We start from the raw sequence: 18162 nt of genomic DNA, 5'->3' as shown, positions 1-18162 counted from the left end.
TCTCATGTGTATAAAGTATGGAAAGTAATGGGCCAAGAAATCTACCCTGTGGAACACCAGATATCACATTCTTATGCTCACTATGGTGCCCATCAACAACAACTCTTTGAGAACTGTTACCTAAAAAAATCAATAATAATGCTAAGAAACGACCCACCCACTCCTAACTGTTTGTGTTTGAAAACAAGGGCCTCATGATTAACACGGTCAAAGGCAGCACTAAAATCAAGGCCAATCATACGAACTTCCTGACCACAATCAAGGGATTTCTGTACAGCTTTTGAGATTGTAAGAAGGGCATCACATGCTCCAAGGCCTTTACGAAAACCAAATTGCAAACTAGGGAATAGATGATTGCCTACAGCAAACTTATTAAGATGTTTTGCCAGAAGACGTTAAAAAACTTTAGATAATATGGGAGTTATGGAAACTGGGCGGTAATCAGTTGGACTTGAGCTACCACAAACACTTTTACATAGAGGAGTAACATTACCAATTCTCCAGCAAGTGATAAAAGCTTCTCTTCTTGCTAACTTGCGCAAAATAACAGATCACTTTGGAGCTAAGAAATCTGCAGTCTTTATGAAAAAACAAAGGAAAAATACCATTTGGGTCTACTCCTCCATAAACATCAAGGTCCATCAACAGAGCTTTAATTTCATGAGATCGAAAAGCTAAACTAGTTAGTTTACTCTCTGGAAAACAGGAATGAGGAAGTTCAAGTTTTTCATTACAGTACTCTGTTTACTGTCAAAAACATCAGCCAAAAGGGTTGCCTTCTCCTTTGGACTGTGAGTGAATGAGCCATGTGGTTCAAGTAAAGGATGAGCTGTTGCATCTACACCAAAGAGTGCAGATTTAAGGGTAGACCACCATTTATGTTCCTGAGTTGTAGCAGAAAGGGTTTCTTTTATGGTTAAATTGTATTCCTTTTCAGTTTAAGCATAAACTCTCTGAGCTAAAGCTCTAAGCTGAGTATAGTTATTCCAGATCAAATTTGATCTGTTACCTTTCCAAAGATGATAGGCCTCCTGCTTCTCCAAATAAGCACGTCTACAGTCATCATTGAACCACGGTTTGTCCTTCACTCGGTACCTTAGCACATGAGAAGGGATACGCCTATCAATTATGTTGATTAGATTCCATACAAAGGGACAACAGGATCAACACTACTATATAATTGTGACCAATTCAAGCACATAAGATCTTGCAAGATCCCATTCCAGTCTGCCTGAGATTTCATATAAATTTTACAAGAGTAGGATACATCAGGGACAGGCTGCTCAGTCTTCACTAATGAAATGAAGGCATAATCAGATGTCCCGACTGGAGAACCAACCTTACTTTTTATAACGCCAGGGGAGTCAGTGTATACGAGGTCCAAGCAATTACCAGACTTACGATTCGCTCACATCCTGATTCAGAGGCAAAGTCTAAAGGTCTTAAGCCAAGGCGATCGGTAGGAAAGATAGAACTTTACCACTCCCTATGCTGAGCATTGAAATCACCAACAAAGACAAAAGAAGCCTTTCTATCATCTTCTTGTATCTTAGCCATAATGGTAAGGAAACAATCGAAGATAGAATCTTCCATGTCTGGATGTTGGTAGATCGAACACAAATGAAAGATGTTATGCCTGCCACAAACTTTTATTTCTTGAATCTCATGATATCCACATTCATAGTAGGACTTATAAGAAGCAGGGTACTCAGTCCTGATATATACCGCCATTTCCCTGGCCCTAGGAATGGCATCACGTTTCAACACTATTGGCTTCTTAAAACCAGTTATATGGAGCTCAGATGAGTGCCTCATATTAGAAACCAAAGTTTCTGAGCACAAAAGAATATCATACTGTCTGGACGCAACTGTAAGGTCTTGAATATTTGCATGAAGACCACGAATATTGCAATACAGTAGACGACATTGATGAAATCTAGGACGTACTGGTTGATCAGAATAAGGGGATGGAAATAACAAATGCTATAGATCCATAAAAACTATGGTGATATGTCAAGAAGTGACGAAACTTCCCTCTGTTTCCTTAGAATTGGCCACACACATTTGACTCGAGTTCTTGATGACTGGCAGGTGTCAGCCATTTTGTGATGTTTGATTGGTTCCCCTAGCTGTTACCCACTTACTTGTTGAATGATCCAGTCTTGGGGATATCAGAGAGTGATTCTTCACTGGAGCCCGTAATGAGGATGGCAGGTACACCTTCAACAGAATTCGTGGAGGATCCGTTTTATATGATGCTAGTGCTATTTTTTAAGTTTGTATTGGAAGCTGGCCTTGTTACTCGTTTTTAAATGGTATATGAAATTTTTAATTAATTTATTATAAAGTTATTCATTTATTTCTGATTTTTTCCTTCAATTAATTATTCATCATTAATCATACTCCCATCGGCATCAGTGACCATTGATGTTATGGTTCCAGATAATCAATAAACCTTCATTTTCCTCCAAGTCTGCAACCTATATAGTATCATTTACAAACAACAGCTGATTCGCCTCCTACTCATGATCACTCTTATCTATCAGTTTCAATCTTCGATCAAGCACAAGAGAATTCACCTCTTAAAGTTCCATCAACAAACAAATTAAACAACCATGGTGATATCATGCATCACTGTCTCAACCCCACGCTCTCTGAAAACCATTTACTTAATCCTTATCCTAACACAGGCTTTACTGCTTATGTATAAACTATTCACTGCTTGCAACAACCTTCCACCACATTCCACATTGCTTTCCTATCAACTCTATCATAAGATTTCTCCATTTCTTTAACATCTCAGCCCTCATACCATCCATAACAGGTGCTTTTTCTGCTCTTGTTTCATCTAGTGCTCTCTTCACTTTCGCTCTTGTAATCTCTCTCTTATTTTCACATCCCATCACAGCCACTTCAACTCTTGCAACAGTGATTATATCTACCTCCCTATTATCCTCAATATTCAGCAACCTTTCAAAATATTCAGCCCACCTTTACCTTGCCTCATCTCCTTTCAACAACTTTCCATTTTCATCTTTCTCTGTCTCTTCATCCCTCGATCCACTCATCCTTACTCTCTTCACTTCTTTCCAAAACTTCTTCGTATTCTGTTCGTACGCACTACCCAATCCCTGATCCCACTTCCAGTCAGCCACCATCTTTGCCTCAGCTATCTTACATTTTACGTCTACATTTTTTTCTCTATATCTTTCATACTTCTCTATACTGTTACTCTGCAGCCTTCTTCAAATGTCCTCTTTTTTTTTTTTTTCCAACTTGATCGTCACTCATTCATTCCACCATTCACTACACATCCTCATGCTACCCCCAACATTGCCCTTACCACACATCACTTTTATGCCTAACAAAATTTTGTTTTACTAACTTCCGCTCCACCTCTAGATTACCAGTTTATCTCAATTTCACCCTGTCATATGCCACTTCTAACCTTTCTTGATATTCACTTTTTAACTTTTTTTTTTTTAATTCTTCCCCCTGTATTACCTCCGTTTTACACTCCCCTATTCTATTTCCTCACTTGATTGTTACAACTAATTTTCCTGCAACCAAAAATTTATCAGACATGCTGTCAGCCATACCCCTAAATAAGTGCACATCTTTCAATTCTCCAAACATCCTTCTTGTTATCAACACAATCCATCAATGCCCTTTCTACCACTCTTCCATTTTCTACTCCTACCTATGTATACTTATTTATATCTTTCTTCTTGAAAAATAAAACTACTACCTACCACCAGCTTTTGTTCAACACATCTTGCAGTTTCACCCCTCTCATTTTCACCTGGTACACCATACTTCCCAATGATACCTTCTATTTCTCCAGCACCCATTCTGGCATTCAAGTCATGTATCACAACTACAGAATTCCTTCTACTCAGTCCAGAATTCATTTTGATACACACTTAGTTAACTCATTCCAGAATTCATTCTGCTCTTCACTCTTAAAAGGCCAACATTCCCTACCAAACCTAACTGTTATCCACATTAACCTAGATGACACCTCCATCCATTCCACTACTGTACCTATCATCCATTCACTCGGCAATAAAGCCACACCTTCTCTTGCTCTTCCCCTTTCAATCCCAGACACACTACCAGTCATTTCACCAAACATCACTTCACCCTTCCCTTTTATCTCACCCTAAAGCCAATACATCCATTCTATTCCATAACATACTTCCAATATCACATCTTTTACTCTCTATGGTACTATATCTACGCATATTCACACCCCCCAAAACTATAGTGCTGTGAGTAGTCCTCTCCACAATTCCTCTTCTTTGATATTTCACAAAAAATAATTATACAGGAGAGGGTATTCCCCTGTATATATATCCACTTATATTGTACTTACATATACCTTCAGTATATAGTCAATCACATATGAGGATACAGAAAATTTTATGGTATCCTCAAACATGTTCACGTTTCCACACTTGACCAGTAGAATTACACATCTTTACACTATCTAGCATTTATTATTATTACGAGATTTAGTGACTATTGGTCTACATTCAGATGTAATTGATATAACAAGCATGTTTTCAAGGCCAAACCAAATATCATGCATATATAGTATGAAAATTAGTGAGCCAAAAACACTACCTTGAGGAACTCCGGATATTGCATTCCTATTGTTTGTATGGTGACCATTAACAACTACAGTATTCATTGCTATCTGTTACTTAAAAATTCATTAATGATGTACTTCCGTGTGTCTTAATTTACAGAATAATGATCAATCTACCTCCAGTGCAGCAAATCACTCAAAATTGTTGCACTCTAGCACCTTTACCATTACTCCTCAAAGTTCAGTTAAACACATGTTACAATAGTGTAAGTACATATGTTAAAAATACACTTCTGATACCTCCAAGGATACAGAGGATCCTTGTGATTTATGGTTGATCATGAGAGGGTAAATGGGAACTAGAAAACCCAAAAATCCCAGCAAATAATGAAGAATGTGTGAGTGAGCCTGAAGAGATTTCTAATTTTACTGTAAAGGTAGATTCGGTGGCTAAGGTAGCAAGTCGAAATGGTGCACAAACGGAAAGAATGCCTTAACTCTCAACTTCTAAATCTGAACCTAGCCTAATGATTAATCAGGCTACGAAACATGTAGTAAAAGTCGAGGTCCATAATAACTCTTATGGTAGTCAAGAAGCTGATGGAAACACAATCAATTGTTCACCATTAGAAGAAATTTATTGCCGGTTATTGGAATCACTGTTAAAGCAATTGTGTTATATAAGACCAAACTAGAGAATACAGTAAAGCATCCCTCAAAATAATGTGCGTCTACAATGATTGCTTCATTTAAGATTGTCGTAAAATAATAAAACATTAATATACATAAAACTTTTAATACATTGGTACCTTGATTTACAATGGTTAATTCGTCCAGGGGGCGTGCTCGTATCTCAATTTGCTCGTATATCAAATCAATTTTCCCCTATAAGAATACTTAAAATGGCCTTAATCTGTTCCAACCCTCAAATTGACATCCCATATTCTTATGTTACATGTTATTAAATAAGGAAAATACATTTAAAAATAACAAATATAGTATAAAACATAATAGAAGAAGTATGAAAAGGTTTCATAGTGTACTTACAATGGGGATGAGACGACTTGAGCTAACAAAGATGCTGGTGGACAGGGACTAATATTCAGTACTCATCTCAATTGGAAAGCTTGTGTATCTGAAATAAAATCCTAATGTAGTATTGCTCTAAACCCAATGAAATAGTTGTCTAATACAATGTTGGGTGCAAAGCGGTGTACTTTACTGATGATCTATAAAGTAATGGTGTTATCGAGGATAGTCTATGTTTAGGATCTTGAACTACTTTGAAGTCTTTGGATCCAATACACACTCGAGGCCTAAGACTATGTATGTTGTGAAGCATTTAGGCCTTTCCCAAATATATCAGAGCTATATGAAAGTGGAAAGCCGCAATTGTCCCAACATCGAGATTATGTAACCATGCAGAGTGCATTAAAGATCCTATCCACAAATTCTCCAATGACGAATTTATAAACAATCGTGAACCACCATTTCAAATAAGAGCAAATTGGGTATTTCAATCCACAAACATCAGAATGAACATTTTTCAACCATATCTCTTTCCTAGACCTTGGACCTTAAAGAAAACCAAAATAGGCTCTCGTCTTTTTTATTTGTCAAAGGGATATAGCTGTATTTTAGTTACCATTAACAATATGCCTTGAAACATTAAAAAAAAGGACTTCATTAATCTACTGATGGCTCAGTCTTTAATGGGTGCAGTGTGCCCAGACAAAATTAGTCAGCTCTTATTACCTGATAAAGCATTTGTATTTACATCCAAATTATTAGACATTATATTGGCAATTGAGATTATTAAAGCAATTGAAGATAGAGCTAACCATAAGTTTGTGAATTATACTAATTCCGGAAGTGCCATGGAAGCAAAAAGGGTTACAAATAAGAATCAATTGGTACTGAATGTTAAAGAACTCCTTCACATGTAATGGGGTAAATAAAGAAATATCTTGGATTCCTGCCCATTTTGTGGTTTTGGGCAATGAGAAAGTGGATGCTGCAGCTAAGTCTTCAATCAATTTACCAATATTATATTTGGTATTTGATACATATAAGTTTCTCACCAAAATGTATTTTGAAATATAATTGGTACTCTATCCTTGTATCCTTTTTTATAATTGGATTGTTATCTTAAGTTGTCAAACATGAGTTCTGCTTACCGATCTGGTGTGGACGTTTTGTCAGTTACTAATAAACTGTTAAACAGCTAACGTCTCTTAAACACCTGCTTATCATTTGGTAGCAGAGCATCTGATTTGAATTGTTTTTTGCATCAGAAAAGTTTATACTACACCAACTGTCGGTTTCCATAACCTAAAAGCATCGAGAAAAGTTTATAGTGAGTTTACTGTAGAATGCTGCAACGTAATATCATGACGATGGAGTAGACTTCCACCTTCACCGCTGGGGTGGGAGGATTTTCAAGTCAGCTGGAAGATTCTTATTTGTTATGTTTCCCTCGTCTGATTTAAGTATAAAGAATGATAACAAGACATCCCCTACATTAAATATTTGCTGAAGGAAGACTCGGGAGTGGCGGACGGTAAACGAACGTGAGCCCAGAGGTTGAGATCTTCGTTTGGCTGAATTGCAAGTAGTTTCTGTCTATTAGGTCGAAACTTGGAGCAGTGTATTGACGATGGAAGCACATCGCGAGGTAATACCTGTCCTGGAAGAAACTTACCGAAGTAATGCTTTCACGGAGAAACACATGATGATTGTAATGGCAGTTTTTTACGTATATATGATAGCTGTGAGTAGACTATGGAGCAAATCGAATGATTTCGAAAATGTTAATATACAATGGTACCAAAGGCCTACTTTCGGAATTTTTTGTTATTCCCGTAGTTGATAAGCTTTTGCAAGTGAATTTAATACTTCAAACATAGCTGTAATCTTTCATTAATTGTTTCAATTAGTTATAACAAAAAGTCACGTTTTGCTATCGTGATGAAATTGAAAGTTTTACTTTATCGTTATATTAGAAGAACAGACATTAGGTATATTTGAATTCATAGTTTCTACCATTGAGGTGTGAATTGATATTTTTACTGAAATTCATTATTTGCTCAGTATGGCTTGAAATGATCCTAATATCCCTGGTGGTGGTCTTTAGATAAATAGATATGTTTTCATATGATACTACTGGATACAAAAATGATAACGACCTTGCTAGTGATATTGATAACCTTTTGAATTTCGGAGAAATAAATAAGGTTATCGGAGAATTTGATTTTGTGAAATGTAAAACTTTTAATGGCCCTCTCTTTGTTCATATTGGTACGGATGATGAATGTGCTAAGAACGAGACCAATGAAATTCAAGGATAAGGAAATGGAAATTTTAATGGACCATATCAGAGGTTTGACCTCTTTCAAGTACAAGATGCTCACAATAGATAACAGAACATTTCAAAGATGATGTTGCTTCTAGATTGAAAATAGAAAGTAATAGAGATTCAACATCAGATATATCTTTAAATACTTCCACATTTTACACTGTGACGTGTGCGAGGAGACTATGGAAAATAGACTTAATTTCATTATGCACATGGAGTCAACACACAAGTCTAAGGTTAGTGATCACAGACTCAACGGCGCTGATTCTGTTAGCTCGGGGCCAGACTTAACAGATGTGTTACACAACAAAATGATATTCTGATAAAGTTACTGGAAAACACTTAAAAAATGGAATCTCTTCTAACTACAACTCAGATTACATTCAAAGTTGAAGTTGAGGATTGGAGCAGTAATAACAAAGATAGTGGGTATAATAAATATAACGATGTAATTGAAAGCTTGAAGAACAACAAGAGGGTTAAGGAATATGTGATTACAGTTGTGATCGATCGTACAGCTAACAGCACTTTGAAGATAGTACAAACTATTTTAGAGGTTTTGACTGAGAAATATGCGAAAAGTAAGGCTAAAAAGTGTAATGACATTATGGAGAAGATTATCGCCTTTTCTACAGATAACTCAGAAAGTTGCGAGGAATTTCTTGATAAGTTTGAAGGTTTGATGGCTGAAGTATCAAGGGAAAAAATAAAATGCTTGTCTCAATTATGTATTGAGTTTATTAATGATAAAGAGAGCTCATGGAGGAGGAAAAATAACCTCGGACGAGAAGACTCGCCTTAAAGAAGTTATTGAACATTGAGTGGAAAGGAAACCTCTTGATGAAGATGATGTTGCTACTAGATTGTAGATGGAGTTTGGGAATCTGAAAATAGAAAATGATAGAGATTCGATATCAGATATATCTTTAAATACTTCTACATTTTACACTGATAACAGGAGTCGTTACCAAGAGTGGAAGAAGTTTAAAGAGCTACCAAACTTTAACAGATATAGAAGATCCACTTGAAATCCTGGATTTTGGAGAACAGCATCAGGCAACTATAGATGAGGTCCTTCTAGAACACCGTCTCGGTCATCGTCAAGAACGTCATTTAGATCGGCCTCAAGAGCCTGTGACAGTTCAGCAAGGAGATTTAACAGATCGTCTTCGAACTTTAAAACACAATCAGAAATGAAAGTTGATGAAAGACTAAGAAATCTTGAACAAGGCAATGAGAAACTTATGAAGGAAATGAAAGAGTTAAAGGAGATAATAAAGAAGGCAAATAATGTTAGATTTGTAGCTGAAGAAAGCAGTGAGATAGTAATTGATGACACCATGGAGGTTCATTTCACGAAAGAAGTTGATGAAGTGGAAGCAATGATCGTTGATACCGGGTGCCCAAAAACCTTCTTTGGAAGGAAATGGCTTGACAGGTATCTCGATATTAACGATATAAGAAAAGAGGATTTGGAAAGTAAATCCTGTTCTCAGGATTTTAGATTTGGTGATGGACCTGTTTTTCACAGTGCAGAAATAATCAGTCTTCCAGTTGTATGGAAAGAAAAAGATTCTGAAGATGGTTTTGTAAAGATGATAGTTGAAACATGTGATTGACGCCAAAAATATTCCTCTCTTGTTCGGAAAAAATTGATTAAAGGAATGGAACGTAAATATCATGCATGCTAATATCATGGTTATTATATCGGCGTCAATGACCTTCGATATCAGGATGCCAGAAAACTTCAAATCAATCAATCATGGTTATTAATTTACAGAAGTCAAAAAGATTTCAGTTGCATGATACGGATGGAGGACATCAAGCTTTATAACTATACAAGTGTGGCACATGGACAATAAATGAGACAGTTTTCTTTATGAAAAAGGAAAAAGATGTATAAAATTATAAGCAAGTTAAAAGAATTCATGAGGTAACTAACCACAAAGGAGAAGAACAGCTAATTTGGACGTATAGAAATGCTAATCTGTTAAATGATGAAATTAGGAAAACAATTAAAAAGTTAGCAATTAATTGTAGAGTTTGTCAGAAATTCAAAAGATCTGGGAAGGCCAAAAGTAGCAATTCCGAAGTTAGCTGATTTTAACCAGATTGTAGCTATCGATTTGAAGCAGAATGGAAATAAGTACATACTTTGGATGGTTTGCTCATTCACAAGATTTATTTGAGGTCTATTACTTTCAAATAAGCAAATGGAAACTGTAGTCGATGCTTTGAATAATGGTTGGAACTGGCGGTTTGGTTTTCCTTCAATTGGATTTTGGGCTGACAGTGGAAATGAATTTCAGAATGAGTTAAATGAATATACAAGTAAGTTTGGCTTTACAGTTAAGTTTGGACCACAAATGGCTTAAGTGAAAGAAATCATCATTCTGCTGATGTTACTGTGAACAAGATGTTAGAGACAGACAAAAAGATGGATTTAAAAATGGCAGTAAACATGACAGCATGGTCACTCATTACTAATGTAAATATACTTGGATATGAAACCATGAGGCATGTTATAGGGAAATCAATTATTTTTCCAGGAATCTCAACAGTTTAATTTAGATACAGAGTTTATTTGACAGTGAAGCGTTTCAAAGATCATGGAAAGGCACCATGAGATAACCAAGAGATTTAGGGAAGAAGAATTTAAAAATAAGTTGATCAAAGCTTCCAAAGTGAGAAATGGTAGTTTTAATTACATGAAATATGAAGAGGGTGATCTCATATTTCATCAGAAGAAGAATAATAATAGCTGGCCCTGTAAAAGTATTTTCTCATAGGAACTGAGATGTTTTCATATGGGCAAACGGTGATTTACAAAAGGTGGCCGATTGTAAAGTACAGCCATACAGCGTTTATGCCCGTGAAGACAGTGATAAAGGGGTGATTAACAAAGTAAGTCACATTACCGAGGAGAAATTTGATAAAGTGAAAGATGGAGTAAGAAATGAATGCAGAAGAAAAACGAGATCTCAATCTAGAAAGGTTGAGTTAGCTGAAAAGGGGATGAAGAGGAAAGAAACCAGAATGAAGTCAGTAATTTTATGAAAGAGAGAGGAAAAGAGCACATGTAATCATGAAAGCATTGATTATGTTGAGCAAAAGGGTGATTCTATTGGCGCCTATTGGCTGAGGTCTAAGAAGGCCGAATGGTTTCACCTTGATGATACTGTATTTGTAGTGGAACTCCCATTTAAATATCATAAGATGCCGGAAGTGATTGAAGCTAAAGAAAAAGAATATAAAAATCCCAAAGATTACGATTCTTTTGAGGAAGTAAAAGAATATGGCCAACAAAGAATCGGTAGTAGATGGGTAATTACAAATAAGGAAAAACATGATGGTCAAAAGACTGATTATAAAACCAGGTTGGTTGCAAGAGGATTCCAGGAAGAGTGCAAACCTCAAGCTGATTCTCCTACTGCTATGAGAGAAAGTATAAAAATATTTTTAGTTGTAGCAGCAAATGAGAAGTTTAATGTGCAATCACTTGACATTAGGGCTGATTTCTTGCAGGCTAAAACTTTGGATCGAGATGTCTTTATTGAACCTCCTAAAGATTTGAGGAAAGAATGTGTACTTTGGAAATTGAAGAAACCTTTGTATGGACTTGATGAGGCCAGAAGAAAGTTTTGGCTGAGAATAAGAGATATATTTAAGCACGAAGGTTTCAAGAATGTAATTGGTGATGAAGCATTTTATTATCAACATGATGGAAGCGATCTTAAAGGGATGGTGATTACTCATGTGGATGATTTCAGCATAGCCGGACCAAAGGAGTTTTTTTAATGAACTCACAGAAAAAGTGCAAAGTGTTTTGACAGTTTTGAAGGTCGAAAAGGATAGATTTGGATTCTCTGGTATAGATATACAAAAGATCGGAGATGAAATTGTATTTTCGATGGAAGATTATGCAAATAGTATTGAAGAGATACAAGCTATTCGTAAAGCTAAGCCTGATGATCCATGGACAAAATAGGAAAATAAAGTTTATAGAAAATATGAGGGGAAAATAAGTTGGTTAGCAGCAAATACTAGACCAGATTTGTCAATAACTGCTTTACTAATGTCAATCAAGAATAATGAAGCATAGATAAGAGATCTTAAGCGGGTAAATCATGTCGTTAAGAGAATTCATAGCAAACCAAATAAAGTTGTGTTCTCCAGAGTAGGCAATAAAACGGATCTTGTTATTCTTGGTCTAGGGGACGCTTCTTATAGGAGGAAATCTTATTTTATTGGGATCAAAGAATATGTATGATGCTGTGCCTATCTTTTGGAAATCAAAGACACACGAAAGGTTTGTCATTCTGCAAAGGCAGCTGAAACAAGGAATTTGTCTAAATTAGTTGATGATTCGTTATTCTATGCTGCACAGCTTGGGCAATTACTCTTAGAAATAGCTATTAAAGATTCAGTGAATTTTCCTGTCAGATTGTTTACTGATTCTAGGACTTTGCTGGAATCAATTGGTTGTACAAAGCAGTGGAGGAGCAATTGCTTCGTAATACAATAACAGATTTGAAGGAAAAATTGGAAGATGCTTCTGTTGAATCTTATAGATGGCTTGAAACAAGAGATGGTCGTAGATATTTTGACAAAAGAAGGTAAAAATAACCCAGAGGTGCATTATATCTTTATTGAGAAAAAATTTTGTCATGCTAGAAATGAGAGGAATATGGTGTGATATGTCAATGGTGAAATTCGCATGAGAAACATTATTTGATCTGTTATCAATTGTTCAAAATTCCATTAGGTTAAAATGTAAATAGTCAATTTTGAACCTGCATGGGCCAGGCCTTAAACGATTATGCGATATATGAGTCCATGAATTTTATGTTGAAGGCATTCTATTTGTTTACTTTCGCTTATTCTAATCTATACTTGTTCCATTTCATATATTTCTTTGTGACATTAACATTTTTGGGGGGAAGTCACTGTATTGAGTCATGATTTTGAAAAGTCAACTATTTTATTATATTATTTTTATTCTCAATTCATATATTGATATTTTGCTTTACCTTTTGTAAAATCCAAGCAAACAGAGAAGGGAGGAAACATGATACATATACGTTTCCACCAAAATGTATTTTAAAATATAATTGGTACTTTATCCTTGTAACATTGCTTTGTAATGGGATTGTTATCTTAAGTTGTCAACAATGAGTTCTGCTTATCGATCTGGTGTGAACGTTTTGTCAGTTACTAATAAACCGTTAAACATCTGCTTATCACTATTCTTGCTAGCTAAGCTAGAGCCCTGTTGGAAAAGCAGGAACCTATAAGTCCAGGGGTTCCAACAGCGGAAAATGGTCCATTGAGGAAAGGAAATAAATAAATTACAATAGATGTAATGAATAGTTAGAATAACATATTTCAAGAACAATGACAACGGTAAAATATATCTTTTGTAAGTGAGCTATAAAAGGAGACTGAGTCAGCCTGTTCAACATAAAAACATTTGCTGTAAAGTTGGAACTTTTGAAGTTCTACCAATTCAACTACTTTATTAAAAAGACCATTCCAGAACTTGGTCACATCTGGAATAAAACTTCTAGAATACTTCGCAGTATTGAGCCTTTGACAGAGAAGGCCTGACTTAGAATTAACTGAATGCCTAGTGTTACAAACTGGATGGTATTGACTGAAAAGATCTGAATGCAAATGTTGGTCAGAATTATGAAAAATCTTATGGAATGTGTATGACGAACAAACTAAATAATGATGCCAGAGATTGGTATCCAGATCAGGAATAAGAAATTTAATAAACTGTAAGTTCCTGTCCAAAAATTAAGATGAGATTCAGCAGCTGAATACCAGATAGGAAAACAGTACTCGAAACAAAGTGGAATTTTATTCCACTTTGTTTCGAGTACTGTTTTCCTATTTTCCGAGTTAAAGTCTTCAGTATAGATTGATAAGCGTAAATCTCAGAAGACTTCTCAAAAAGCCAATTTTTTGTGCAGTTGAAGGAGAGACAATCCGAATGTGTTTCCCAAAGGTAAATTTGCTATCAGGAGTCACACCTGAAATTTCAAGTCATACACGGATAAAAAAAAAAAAAAAAAATCTGAGACCAGCATATTGAGGAGCCACTGTCCTTGCCCTAATTGCAATCATACTTTGAGTTTTGTTAGAGTTTAGTTTTATGCCCCATAATATGCACCATGCACTAATTTTAGCTAGGTCTCTATTAAAGGATTCAGCAATCGCAGATCTACATTTAGGAGATATAATTGATGTAGAGAGAGTAGTATCATCTCAATGTACAATGAGCTTGTCTTCTAGTCCATATCACATGCCACGTGTGTGTTAGTGTAAAAATTAATGGGTCAAGAACACTACTCTCAGGAACACCAGATGTCTTATTCCTATTCCCACTACAGTGCGCATCAACAACAACTCTTTGCGATCTGATACTTAGAAATTCAATAATGATATTAAAGAAACCCACCCACTCCAAACTGTTTGAGTTTGAAAACAAGGGCCTCATGATTAACATGTTTAAAGGCAGCACTAAAGTGAAGACAAATTATACGAACCTCCAGTCCACTATCAAAAGATTTCTGAACAGCATTGGAAATTGTAAGAAGGGCATCGCATTCTCCAAGGCCTTTACGAAAGAAAAATTTCAAACTAGCGAAGGATTACCTTCATCTACAACAAACACTTCCATAATTTAGTAACATTATCAATTCTCCAACAAGTGCTAAAAAGAACGTCTTTGTGCAAACTTGCAGAAAATAACAGATAACTTAGGAGCTAATAAATCGTAGTATTTATATAAAAAACAAAAACAAAGATGAAATACCATTTGGGTTTAGACCTCCATAAGCATCAAGATTCATCAATATATCTTCAATTCCATGAGACCGAAAAGCGTCAAGAAAACAGGAATGAAGATCAAGTTTTTCATTACTCTGCTCACTTTCCTTTGGAGAGTGAATGACAGAGCCATTTGGTTTAAGTAAATGAGGAACTGTTACGTCTACACCAAAGAGTTCAGATCTAATGGTAGCCCACCAGTTGTTTTCTTGGGTTGTACCAGAAACGGTTTCTTTTTTTGGTTGAATTTTGTTCCTTTTCAGTTGAACCATAAAAACTCAGAATAAAACCTTTTTGATTGGTAAGATCTGTTACCCTTCTAAAGATGAAAGGCTTCCTGCTTCTCCAAATAAGCACATTAACAGTCATCATTGAACCAAGATTTATTTTTCACTAGATACATTAGCACACGAGAAGGGATTTGCCTACCAATTATGTTGACCAGACTTATTCAAAAGAACAACAGGTTCAACACTATGATACAATTGTGACAAAGTTAAAAAAATCCCTCGAAATCCCCTTTCAGTTTGTTTAAGATTTTATATAAATCTCACATGAATATGATACCTCAGGGACAGGCTGCTCAGTGTTCACTACTAATGAAATTAAGGCATTCTCTCTGGTTATAACACCAATGGAATCAGTGTATACAAGTTGAAGCAGTTACGAGGTCTGTGAGTAGCTTCACTTAGTATTTACTCACAGCCTGATTCAGAGTCAAAGTACAAAGAATTAAGCCATGGCAATCGGTAGGATTATAAAGAATTTATCGACTCCGTATGAAATTGCCAACAAAAATGCAAGAGGCCTTTCGACCATCTTCTTGTACCTTAGCCATAATGATAAGAAGATAATCGAAGATAGATTCATCCCTGTGTGGATTCCGGTATATCAAACACAAATAGAAGTTGTTATGCCTGCCAAAAACTGTTGTTACGTGAATATCATGATATCCATATCCCCTTGCCCTAGAAATGGCATCCAGTTTTAAAATTATTGTCTTCATAAACCATTAATAAGGAGCCCTTACGAGTGCCTCATTTGAGAAGCCAAATTTTCTGTGCGTAAAAAATATCCTGCTGTCCGGACGCAACTGTAAGGTCTAAGATATTGGCATGTCGACCACGAATATTGCAATACAGTAAGTGACACTGAAGAAGTCTAGGATTTACTGGTCCTGGATTTCGCTCAATGTCTCTAGACAGGATAAGAATCAAAAGCAATAGAAAAGATTCATCGTACATCTTTTAAGAATAATGATAAAAACAATATGGACAGAAATATATATATATATATATATATATATATATATATATATATATATATACATATATATGTATATATATATATATATATATATATATATATATATAACTATACTATATATATATATATATATATATATATATATATATATATATATATATATATATATAAATTTATTGATAAAATTAGTCAACATGTTGGAACCGACACACTATGCAAGGCTAAAGTACCCTTCAGGATAGCCACTTCAACTGAAGCGAGGACAGTAAAGATGGTCCTGAATATGAATACTTGGAAGGAAGATAAAGAAACAGATAAGGCGAAACCAACTTTTGATAAACAACCAGGCATCCATTGGCCTTCTATTAAGCCTACCCAGCACACCATTTAAAAAAAGATAAGAGGAAGAGAAAACGATAGAATAGTGTGCCTAAGTGTACCCTCAAGCAAGACATCTCTAGCCCATGACAAGGGAAGACCATGATACTGAGGCTCTTGCACTACCCAATTATTATTATTTCTATCCAAGCTACAACCCTAATTGGAAAAGCAAGATGCTATAAGCCCAGGGGCTCCAATAGGGAAAACTAGCCCAGTGAGGAAATGAAATAAGGAAATAAATAACTGAAGAGAACAAATTAACAATAAATCATTCTAAAAAAAAGTAATGTCAAAAGAGATATGTCATATATAAACTATTAACAACGTCAAAAACAAATATGTCATATATAAACTATAAAAAGACTCATGTCCGCCTGGTCAACAAAAAAGCATTTGCTCCAACTTTGAACTTTTGAAGTTCTACTGATTCAACAACCCGATTAGGAAGATCATTCCACAACTTGGTAACAGCTGGAATAAAACTTCTAGAGAACAGTGATTTTGGAGTGTCCTCATAGAAGAGCTACCTACCATAGCTAAAGAACGTTTTCTATCTTTACCAAAAGTAAAGTAGCCATCGAACCATTAGTGCAGTAGTTAACCCCTTGAGTTAATAAGAATGGTTTGATAACATCAGTGTTGTCAGGTGTATGAGAATAGATGAGGATGTGGAAAGAATAGGCTAGACTATTCAGTATATGTTTGGACAAGGGGAAAATGAGCCATAACGCGAGAGAGTGGGACCCAATGTAGTCAAAAGACCCAATAATTCTTTAGTGGTAGTATATCAATAAGTGGCTGGTGCCTTGGCAAAGTTACTTACCTGGAAGGTTTTAAACTACTTGTGAAAGATTATATAACACACTTAAAGCATTTCATATCTACAAAATGGCATGCTTACTGGAATAACGAATATGATGATTAATAAGTTAAAAGAAATACAGCCAATCGTTTCTTCAGTACAAAAAGAAAAGAGGGCTGAAGTAATTTCATGAAGAATACGTATGGGTCCCACCAAACGGACGCATGTTTATTTGATGTGGTCACCTCGTGAAGCAGTTCCCAGATGAAGTGAGTGTGACTGTATTTTGACCATAGAACATATTTTTTTGCGATTGTAAAGTTTTTAAAAGAGAAAGATTTATGTTTTCAAAGGTATTATGAATAAGATTAAAATTTCTATTTATCACAGATTTTTTACTCTTATTTTTTTTATCAATTATATTGGCTATATTTAGTAATAATATAGATAATTTATTTTCTCCCCAAATTTAATCGGACCATTTTTGTAAGAGTCGAGCTGGACTCATTGGGTGGGTTAACCTCATTTTAATAATAAAAACAAGGCCTTTGCAAAAGCCAAACCACAATTCATTAAACAGATGCTTGATTTATCCATACCTATATAGACGTTTAGCAAATAGATGTTAAAAAACTTTAGAGAATATGGGAGTTATGGAAATGTGTCGAAAATTGCTGGGATAAGAGATACCAAAAACACATTTACCTAATAGAGTAACATTCCCAATTCTCCAATAAATGCAACAAGAACTTCTTGATAACTGCTTTTAACCTTTTATTTTGGAATGTATTACAAGGTATGTGGATATGAAACCAATGGTTTCTCAACAAATTCATTATCTATAATTAGTGTAAAGGTTTTTATTTTCTATTGTCTCTCTGCTACGTTTATTGCGTTAAATGTTTGGCAGTTTTTATTAAGGCTCCTAAATGT

At 35.3% G+C, this 18162-nt stretch overlaps 1 protein-coding gene across 1 annotated transcript in view; it reads left to right on the top strand.

Annotated features, from left to right (window-relative positions):
* Nucleotides 1–18162, top strand: part of LOC137641162 (lysosomal acid glucosylceramidase-like) — a 358339-nt gene that overhangs the window by 198234 nt on the left and 141943 nt on the right. The gene's annotated exons all lie outside the window — the stretch shown is intronic.

This window comes from Palaemon carinicauda, chromosome 5 (genome assembly GCF_036898095.1).
Source record: "Palaemon carinicauda isolate YSFRI2023 chromosome 5, ASM3689809v2, whole genome shotgun sequence".
Taxonomy (NCBI): Eukaryota; Metazoa; Arthropoda; class Malacostraca; order Decapoda; family Palaemonidae; genus Palaemon; species Palaemon carinicauda.
Note: the sequence above shows the minus strand (reverse complement) of the source record. Positions and strands in the feature narration are given on the sequence as shown.